The sequence below is a fragment of the Mytilus edulis genome, chromosome 9, assembly GCF_963676685.1.
Source record: "Mytilus edulis chromosome 9, xbMytEdul2.2, whole genome shotgun sequence".
NCBI lineage: Eukaryota > Metazoa > Mollusca > Bivalvia > Mytilida > Mytilidae > Mytilus > Mytilus edulis.
In genome coordinates, this window is record NC_092352.1 from 29,153,869 (window position 1) to 29,165,041 (window position 11,173).

Sequence of the window (11,173 nt, forward strand, 5' to 3'; positions counted from 1 at the left end):
GATTTGTTATTTTCTATCGATTTATGAGTTTAGAACAGCGGTATACTACTATTGTCTTTATCTAACACTGCCAAAAATTCTACATTCACAGTTAACTGAAGTACTTTCATTTTACTATTCAGAAATGAATTTGAATACGTTTCATGACCGTTTACTTGTTTTGCTATTTATAAAAACCTAAGGCCACTAGTGATTTTAGATCTTTTATCGTGCAGTGAATACAAAATTTTTAAAAAATCTTAAAAATTTATTTTCATCTGTATGTTAAATTACTTCATAATTTTCTACCCCCGATTCATCCCTCTATTTGGGAAGGTATGTTCAGTAGATACTGTATTTGTTTTTCCAATCTCAATGTTCAGATACATTGACTTAGGTAGGGTATACAAAAGAGAAACATAAATTCTTGAACGCAAATTCTTCCGTGCTCCCAAATCCTGATGCATTCACGCGTCTTGTTAACTGTTGTATTGACTGTTCTCGCATATTTTAATTAAATATTGTAAGTGGTAAGTCTTGAAGTCATGAGTTTTTTTTAACAATCTGTTTGAGCTGCAATGTGATAAATTATGCGCATATGAGTTTGGGGACAACGATTGTACTTTCGTTTTTAGTAAGCTTGCTGGTTAAATTAATTACTACGTGTTCAGAATATCTAATGAATACATGAAGAGATATTACACACAAAAAAAATTATATCTGAAAATAGTAAATTTCTAGCTATCCATGATTTTTTAAAAACATTTTTAAACATTCTTGGATATTATGTCTGTTTGTTTTGTTCACACATTGTTGTCAATGTAATGAAATGTAATGTTAAACAATTGAAAGGTTTAGTTAGCTATAAAACCATGTTAAATTAACCATTTTCTAAATAAGAAATGCCGGTACCAAGTCAGTAATAATACAGTTGTTATCCGTATGTTTGATGTTTTTAATGTTTTGATTTTGCCATTTGATTAGAGACTTTCCGTCTTGAATTTTCCTTGGAGTTCAGTAATTTTGTGATCCCATCTTTTTCTAAGGAGATATTTATGTAAAATGTTCAACTCGACTTTATATAGACAAGTACTGAGAATAGATAAACTTACTTTAAGGGAGTATAACAGACTGTCTTTTGAAAAACTGCAAAATAGTTGCTTTCTATCGCAGCCATACAAATTATTAATTCATATATTTCATATATTTTCCCTTAGCACAAACATGACATATATTTTTGAAGAGGTGTTTACAGTAGGAACTCCAGTTGAACTCAAACGAAAGAAATGGAACTCTTTATTAGAGAAGGTAATCTGTTTCTATTGGCTTTAAAGGTTTAATGAATGTGCATATTAAGAATTTTATGCATCTTACACATGTAAAATTGAGAAAGGAAAAAGGGAATGTGTCAAAGCGACAACAACCCGACCATAGAGCAGACAACTGCCGAAAGGCCATCAATGGGTCTTCAATGTAGCGAGAATTCCCGCACACGGAGGCGTCCTTCAGCTGGCCCCTTCAAAAATGTATACTAGTACAGTGATAATGGACGTCATACTAAACTCCGAATTATACACAAGAAACTAAAATTAAAAATCATTCAAGGCTAACAAAGGCCAGAGGCTTCTGACTTGGGACAGGCGCAAAATTGCGGCGGGGTTAAACATGTTTATGAGATATCAACCCTCCCCCTAAACCTCTAACTAATGTAGAAAAGTAAACGCATAACAATACGCACATTAAAATTGAGTTCAAGAGAAGTTCGAGTCCGATGTCAAAGATGTACTAAAAGAAAATAAATAAAATGACAGTAATACGTAAATAACATCTGACTATTAGCAGTTAACTGACATGCCAGCTCCAGACCTCAATTAAGCTGATTGAAAGATTATGTCTTCATCGTATGAATATCAGATACAATCCCTCCCGTTAGGGATTTAGTATCATACTATCATAAATATATGAGAAGAACATAACCCGTGTCATGCCAACGACTGTGTTTTTTTTTTTAAATAAATGTGTTTAGTTCCGATGCAAAGACCCTATAAGTGAACCAATATTAAAGCCAAAATATGCAATTTGTTTACTTAAATTATGGTATTTAGCGTTAACATATTTTATAACTTTTAAATAATAGACAAATTTTTACAAAGCAGTCTATTGTGGTAGGTGAAAATACATGTGGATTTTTTATGTTTTTGCATAAGCATATATTCCCCCGAAAATAATTCCAAAAAATGCTACTAGATTGATATTTTTGAAGCATTAATTTGCGTCAGATTTTATTTAAGAATTGAATGCTCTTTTTTGTAAATTTATTGGGGTGTAAAAGCGTTGACCGAAGTACATTTTGTATGAAGTGCGGAAGCGCTTCATACTTAAAATGTGCGCACGGTCAACGCTTTTACAACCCTATAAAGTTACAAAAAAAGCATTCAATACTTATAATTACATTTTTACCTATAGGATCATGAAAACACGCCTTTTATCAAGTTTTTATTTCATTTACCTGTGCACTTTATTGTGGGACCTCGTATCATCATGAATGAGAAGTTTTAATGAGTGATACAACAGCTTAAGGAATAACACATGATGTGCCGTTAGCCAATCAGAATAACGTATAGTAATCATACATCTAATGTAATTATAAATAAATAATTATACCTGTTCAAATCGCACATTTCTTTTTTGTTAGTAGTATATCTATGCAGTCTCTGTTATAAAATTTTATTATTTTTTTTATTTTATTTATTCTATTTTTATTTATTTTATAAAAACCTAACCTACGTCATTTTTAAAATTTTGGAATTGTACAAGTGTTGCTGAGTTCGGTTTTAACTGTAAAATTTTCAAGATTATTACAGTTAAATCAAAATAGATTGATCTCATTGATTTTTAACCATAATCATACTAATGAAGGATGATAGTATTCGAAAGATTTATAGATAATTACCTCTAATTCTTCTTTTTGTTTTATATTGGTGTTATTTTGTACACTTTTTTTGCGTTTACAATGTAAATACATATTGTCTTTGTGTATTTCGGGCAGAAGATAGAAGAAACAGCCGGCTTTGATCTTTATGCGTTTATACAATTTATTTATTGTGTACATGTATCGTTACTTGTAACGGTAAAGTGCGTTGTAAGAAAGATCATTGACTACTATTATACGCTTTTATACATATATATATAGGTACGTCTGAGTCAGTGACAAATCTACAACAGATGTAACCATCGGATCGCCATGTAGAGCCCAGGTGGTCGTGTGGTCTAGCGGGACGACTGCAGTGCAGACGATTTGGTGTCACGATATCACAGTAGCATGGGTTCGAATCCCGGCGAGATCTAACATTGTTGGGTTGATGTTTAGACGAGTTGTATATATAGATATTTATATATACGCTATAAGTTGATATAATAACATTAAAATTTACAGTATTAAAATGAAATATATGGGTCAAGTGAAACACTTTTCTGTGAGTCATGACAACAGAGTAGGTGTGTTCGAATTACTAAAAGTACTTGACGACACACTTTACAAGTGAATCTTTAAAATGCAAAACTTCAAAAAAAGTATCAATTTTTGTGTCAGTTTTAGTCTGCCCTTTATATAGTTATGTAATTACATTCTTTTTTTTAATTTTTGAACTTTCGAAAATTTCCTTTTAACAACAGACCAGACAATAGTTTTAAGTGATCCAAAGAAAGAATAAAAGTACATTCAATGAAGCTCTGTCGCTAGTAGATACATTTGTCTTTAAAAAAAGCAATGATATGCGGATAAATTTATCAATTTTCAAGCGTTAAATTGACAGCGCGTCATCACTATTATGCCTTCCATTTTTCGATTATGAAAAATAGGTGGCGTAATGGTGAGATAAATTTTAACAAAGTAGAATCTTGACTGTTTATATTCCCATTTAAAACATAGCTTTTTCGAAAAACTAAGGATTTTTTTACCCCAGGAGTAGATTACCTTAGCCATATTTGGCACAACTTTTAGGAATTTTTGATCATCAATGCTTTTCAACTTTGTATTTATTTTGCTTTTTAACTATTTTGATCTGAGCGTCACTGATGAGTCTTATGTAGACGAAACACGCGTCTGGCGTATAAAATTATAATCCTGGTACTTTTGATAACTATTTACATAATAGTCCTTGAAATAATTAATCAATAAATGCTTTAGCAAATAAAAAAGCTGACATTTAGAGTCTATATAAAAATTACAGATGTGCGCTTATTTCATCTATAAATCGTTTAGCAAATCATAAAGTTCAAGGATAAATTAAACAAGTGCACTTTTTTTGCATGTCAATAAATCTGCCAATATAAGTGACACTTGAGGACAAATTGGCATGATGTTTACCATCATTGAATTATTATTATATATACAATAAACATATGTCTGCCTAAATACCTCTTTAAAACTGAAGTGTTGTGGCTGGTGACATTTGAATAATACTATTATTGTATACGATGTTATATATATAAACATAACTATATATAAAAGAGAGATATATTAAGACTTATTACATTCATTTTTTACTCCTGACACAAACTTTAACTGGAAATTCTGAAGCAAAGTTAAACAACAATTGATAAATATTTCACAATAAATATCTTATAGTAATATTAAACTATTAAGCTTTAACAAAATAAGAAAAATAATTGATTTTGAAAAATTGTCAAATGACCTCAAGACTCTTATTTGTTTTTTTCTTCTGAATTTAAAAATGTGATTGTTTTTAAGTGATTTATAAAAAGATAATATAATATATAACAATAAACATGTTTTATTTTAGTTTTTTGTGTATAATTCGGAGTTTAGTATGACGTCCATTATCACTGTACTAGTATACACTTTTTAAGAGGCCAGCTGAAGGACGCCTCCGTGTGCGGGAGTCTCTAGTCACATTGAAGACCCATTCGGCAGTTGTCTGCTCTATGGTCGGGTTGTTGTCGCTTTGATACATTCCCCATTTTCTTTCTCAGTTTTATGTTACATTTCCACACAAATGTAAAAAAAAAAAAAAAAGAAAATGTGATATGATTGCCACAAGAGATAAAAATAACACGGACATTAACAACTGTAGGTCACCGTACGGGCTTCAACAATGAACAAAGCCCAGATCGCATATAGTCAGCTATAAAAGGCCCCGAAATGACAATGTAAAACAATTCAAAAGAGAAAACTAACGGCCTAATTTATGTACAAAAATATATATTTAAAGCCAAACAAGTACAAAGTTGAAGAAGCATTGAGGATCAAAAATTCCAAAAAGATGTGTCAAATACGGCTAAGGTAATCTATGCCTGGGATAAGAAAATCCTTAGTTTTTTAAAAATCCAAAGTTTTGTAAACAGGATATTTTTTAAAATGACCACATTATTGATATTCATGTCAACATATACATAAAGGCACAAGACAAACAGAGTTAACTAATGCACTTGTTATGGACATATCAGTCCTAAAATAAATAGTTGACTTGAGAATTTCCTTTCATTCATCAAAAACTATAAAACCTTTTAAAGCAAAATTCTTAGTACACATGGAACAATATAGTAAACGAAAGAATAAGCAAAACGAACCGCACAATAGACTAGGAGTGATCTCAGGTGCTCCGAAAGGGCAAGCAGATCCTGCTCCACATGTGGCACCTGTTGTGTTGCTTATGTGATAACAAATCCGGTAAATAGTCTAATTTGGTAGGTCACATTCATGAAATGGAAGGGGGATTGTAGTAACGAAGTAAGGAACATATCCGATATCATTTGTGAAACTGTTATTTCATAACGGTCAACCAACTCGTGATGGCGTCCGTAAAATTTACGAAGGAATGATTTCAACTTCACCATTTCGAACTCTTGGTTTAATAGTTTCCTTGTGAGCAGAAAACCTCTATCCAGATACTCATGATACGAAATGCAAGCACGGGAATATCGTATCAATTTGGAGATATATACCCCATATGCAGTTGCTGCTGGAATGGTGCTACTTAGAAATGGAAAGTTCACAAGTTTGAATTTAAGGTAATGAAATTGTGAAGTACAGTTAGTATACTGGTTCCTTTTTTTTCGCAATATTTTGCAATAAAATTGGTATTTTCATTTAATGTTTGCGAGTTGAATTATTTGGCCCAAAAATTACTGCAAATTTAAAAATTATCATATGTATTTTTAAATAACTGAAAACCGTACTAAAGAACAAGGTACTCAGAAAAACAAAATAAATTTGACATGGAACAAGTTTCCATGGCAACAAATCAAGATTTATTTTGCATATATTGTAAAATTTCGCGATTTTCCTTGTTTTTCATCAAATTTTATGTATATTTTAGATTCAAAAAGTATGTGCGCACCCAAGAAACCAATTTATATTTGGTGGAATAATAATGCTTCTGTTAAATTATTTTGTTGTGTCTTGCCTGCGCACGATGTTTCCATAACAGAAATAAACATGGAAAACTGCATAAAATCTGTATTTTTCATCTTTTTTAAAAATAGTACTTATTATGACATAACTGTGACGTTATCTGGTAAAAAATCTTTAAGTTTTTCTTTTATATTTCTTGAACCTATGCATTTCTAAACATTATGTGCTAATTTGAAATAGATATCAAACATTTTTTTTTGGGCCATATCCATGCCTAAATGCCCCTACTCCTTGAGTGAAAATGTCTAAGAAATGTATTGTATCAGTGTTCTTGATTCAAAAATGACAGTCATGTTTACATTTCTTTAAAGAGAAGCTAAACTCATGTCACCAACAAGGAATGGAAAGATAAATATTCCGTTTTTTAAGTTCAAACTTAGGAAACTGTGGTTCAGTAGCTCCTTTTAAAATACTTGTATATGCAGAAACTTCTGCCAAGAAAATATTCAAATAAAGGAGCTATGTTTGCTACGTACTAACAAACTCAGATGATCTGCTTTTGCTAACTGTTCATTGCTCACATCTTATTATTTTTTGTTTTGTTTACCGTACAATTTAAATAAAGTTTTGTGATTTAAAGGATTTATAATACTGAAAAAAGTTAACTTTTGTTGACTCTAAAAAGGAACATTTTTCCATTCAGATTTTCATCTTCTTATGAGATTAGAACACCGGTAATAGACAAATTATAATACAATACGTAAACTTTAGTTTAGGGCTGTTGTTGCTTGATTGGTAACACGTCGTTTCTTTTCTCTTTCCTCAGTTGTTTATGATCCTCTAGGTTAAAATCATTTAGTCAGCATTTTATATATTTTTTGTCGGCTAACTAGTAATATAAAAATCAGCAGATATGCAAGTTTTTCCAGTGAATCAGTTTTGCATTCACATTTAAATGTCAAATTATTGCATCATCGTTAAGGTTCAATGTTCCAAATCCAACTTACATTTTCTACATTATTGTAAATTGTGATGCTTTATGTAAATGTAGGAAATTTTGATTTATTTGTTATGATAACCATCTTTTTATTTTCAAAATAAATTGTAGCTATGCTATTAAAGGCAAAAGTAGTATACCTATGTTTAATAGTCATAAATCCTTTTAACTGAAACAAATCCGGGTCAACAACAAAAACACTTCAACTATAAGAGAAAACAACGTTACAACAAAAACACTGAACTGATACAAAAACAAACATCAAAATACATAGATAAAGGCAACAGTAGTATACTGCTGTTCAAAACTCATAAATCTATGGACAACAAACAAAATCGGGGCAATAAACTAAAACTGAGGGAAACGCATTAAATATCAGAGAAGAACAACGACACAACATTAAAATGTAACACACACAGCAACGGACTAAGCATTAGACAAAATCCGATGAGAATAACCAATATAACATCAAAACCAAATACATGAAATTGGGATAGAAAAGTACCGTGACACGTCATATAGTAATGTGAATTCACACTCAAATATAGGAGAAAACAAACGACACAACGGAAACACATCGTAAAAATGTTACACACAGAAACGAACTATGATATAGAAACGGACTATTTTATAAGTGTTTGGTATGACGATAAATTTTCACTTCTGTTCTCGATTCTCGTACAATGAACAACAACATTTTTTTTTTTTGTAAAAATATATTTCTGTACTCAATGTTCACCTAACAACAAAATCACAATTATTTACCTGTGTATGTTATCTTATTTGGCGGCATTTTGTCTAAGGTAATGGCTATTTTTCTGATTTTAACATCTCATCTCCTTGTATTAATTGTGTACTTATATTGTGTCATAGATTTATTCGTTCAGTATATGTTTACTTATTTTTGTTGAATATGTCTTTTGATTAAGTTAAGCCATTTCAATTAATATTTTATAGTGTGTCATTCTATGTTGGGATGTTACACTTTTGTTTCAGGTTAGGGTGAAAATGAGCGTCTGTTAAATCGTATAAACCCGCTGCATTCGTTTGCACCTATCCTAAGTCAGGAATCTGTGTTCAGTGGTTGTCGTTTGTTGATATTGTTCATAAGAGTGTCTCGTTTTTCGTTTTTTATATAGATTAGACCGTTCGTTTTCCTGTTTGAATGGTTTTACACTTGTCATTTTTTGGAGCCTTTATAGCTTGCTGTTCGGTGTCACAGCCAATGCTTCGTGTTGAAGGCTGTATTTTGACCTATAATGGTTAACTTTTACAAATTATTTCTTTGGATAGTTGTCTCATTGGCACTTATACCACATCTTGTTATATCTATTAATACTACTAAAATGGCAACATTACATGGCAGGAATACAGTACTAATTCAACGCAAAAACACTTAGGGCAGAGAAATGCATAATTAAATAATATAATAGTAAATTACAACACGTAAACCACAGATTAACAAAGAAAACTTCAAATTAATGTATGAAACCGCAGTAGACTGTGTGTCACATGAATGTATTAGTATGGCAATTATTTATACATTAATTAGCATTTTTAGCATGTATCTTCATAAAATGAATGTCGATCTAACTCACAAAAATTGTTGATAATGTGACTGCAGTACAACCTTTATGATTTATAACAGAAGAATATCAAAACAATTTTATGGTTTGTAACTTTTCCTACAACTGGTTAGTTGTTTCCTAATGAGAAATACATAGAAAACATCAGAGGGCATCCAAAGTCGTAATTGATAGACATACAGACAACACCATATCCAGACATCAGTCATCACAACACTAACCATGAAATCAAAAGATTGGAGAACACGAATCCTACCAATACATAAGTATTCAATTAGACCTTTTTATATGCAGAACATATTCGGTTTTCAATGTTTACATCTTATTTCATATTTCAACGGTCGTTGTTTGCAGGAAAAAAAATGTGAATTGTTCGTTGTGTGACGTTTCGTAAAAGTTAAGTGACAAGTATGACGGACCGAATATAACATGAAATAATGTCAACATCTATGTGTTCATCTCATATGTTCAATATTAGAATAACAAACAGTTCTGATAACACTTTAAAACAATGTTTCTAATTAAACTTAAAGTGATTCAAAAGAAGTTATCGACAAAGTTGTAATATTAACCAAACAGATCCATTTATGTAGCAAGAGTTAAAGAAAATACTTTCGAAGTGATTAAAATATACTCGGGCAATAGAGTCAAAAATAAAAATACCTCAAGGTGCATAACTGCCGCAAATTTCAACTTCTTTTGCTTAGTTCTATTCTTCGTATGAATCCAACATGACAAAAGTTTGCTTAGAAAAAAGTCAAATCCCAAAAAACTCCGCGGAAAATTCAAAAAAGAAAGTCTCTAATAAAATGGCAAAATCAAAAGCTCAAACACATCAAACGAATGTAGAACAACTGTAATATTCCTAACTTGGTACAGGTATTTCTGAAACGATCTTATTCCAGTTCTTTAAATCATTTGTATACAGCTGTATCTTGTTATAGTTATGTCTATAGATTTTTCTTATCGGTATATTATATTTGTATTTTGATGATGCAAAATAAGTAATGTCTCGAGACAGAAAATAAACGTCTTGAGACTTTTGAGGATAAAAAACGAGTTTGTCACAAAATGCATTTCACTTTTATATATTTAGTGGATGCCAGGTCTGAAAAGCTGTATTACCTTTTTTTCACTTTGGGTCTTCCTTAGAATTCAAGTCAACCGCTATTTTTTGTTTATTTATAATGGCAACATTCCCAAGATACGTCTCTATGAGATGAAAGATAGAGATCATATCTGGGAACCAGCATATAACAAAAAAAAATATCTTTGAATATTGTATATTATCCCCCCAAATACAGCGTGATAAAACAGCTTATATAAAGGATATTGATTTTTTTCTGAAATTTACTTTTATAGAATATATATCTAATAAGTATTTGTTTATGCCAATTACAAATTCAAACTGCAGGTCTTCACCTGTCAACATGTAAGTATAAAACAGCACAAATACCAAATTCCAAATTGAAAGTTCTCTAGCAAATGGCGTTATCAAAAACTTAAACACATCAAATAAATAGACCAAAGATAGTTAAATAGAAAGAACTTACACTTGAATACGCAATTTTACTTTTTATATGATAGATGAGATAGAAAAATAAATTTATAATGATTTCATACCGCCGCTGCTTTCTGAACACGGGAGACGGGAGATATCGGGAATGCATCATTGAAACAGCAATGATAGTTGTAAGACACGATACAGTCTCCCACAAAAGAGTTTCAAGCTCAAATTGTCACGACGAATCTAGCAAAGTTGTGACTTTAAACAAAAGCTAGGATAAACATAAACACCAAATTTTCGAAATACGTTTTAAATATGAAATAAAACAACCACTGATTATACTTCCTTCTTTGAACAAGAAAAAGAACATGTTGCAGTTAATTACATTGACGATACCAATTGTTTTGCAAAAGATGTCCGTTTTGGTTTAACTGATTTAATGTATGGCCCGCTAGACCATGCACACTTTAATGACTAACTGGTTGAGTAAAGCTCACATAGTATTACTCTCCAGAAAAAAATGCTCGTATAACAAAGTCTATGAATTGATAAGCGACCCCAGTCCCTCCTTACTCCAAAACATGAACATGGTATGATATGGTTAATTATCTGAGAAATTTTGAAAAACTTTGATATGGAGTTCATGATGAATGGCAGGTTCACAATGGGTGTCCTAGATACACTAATGACATAATCCAAGATTCCTCTAGGAAAGTCTAAATGATAGT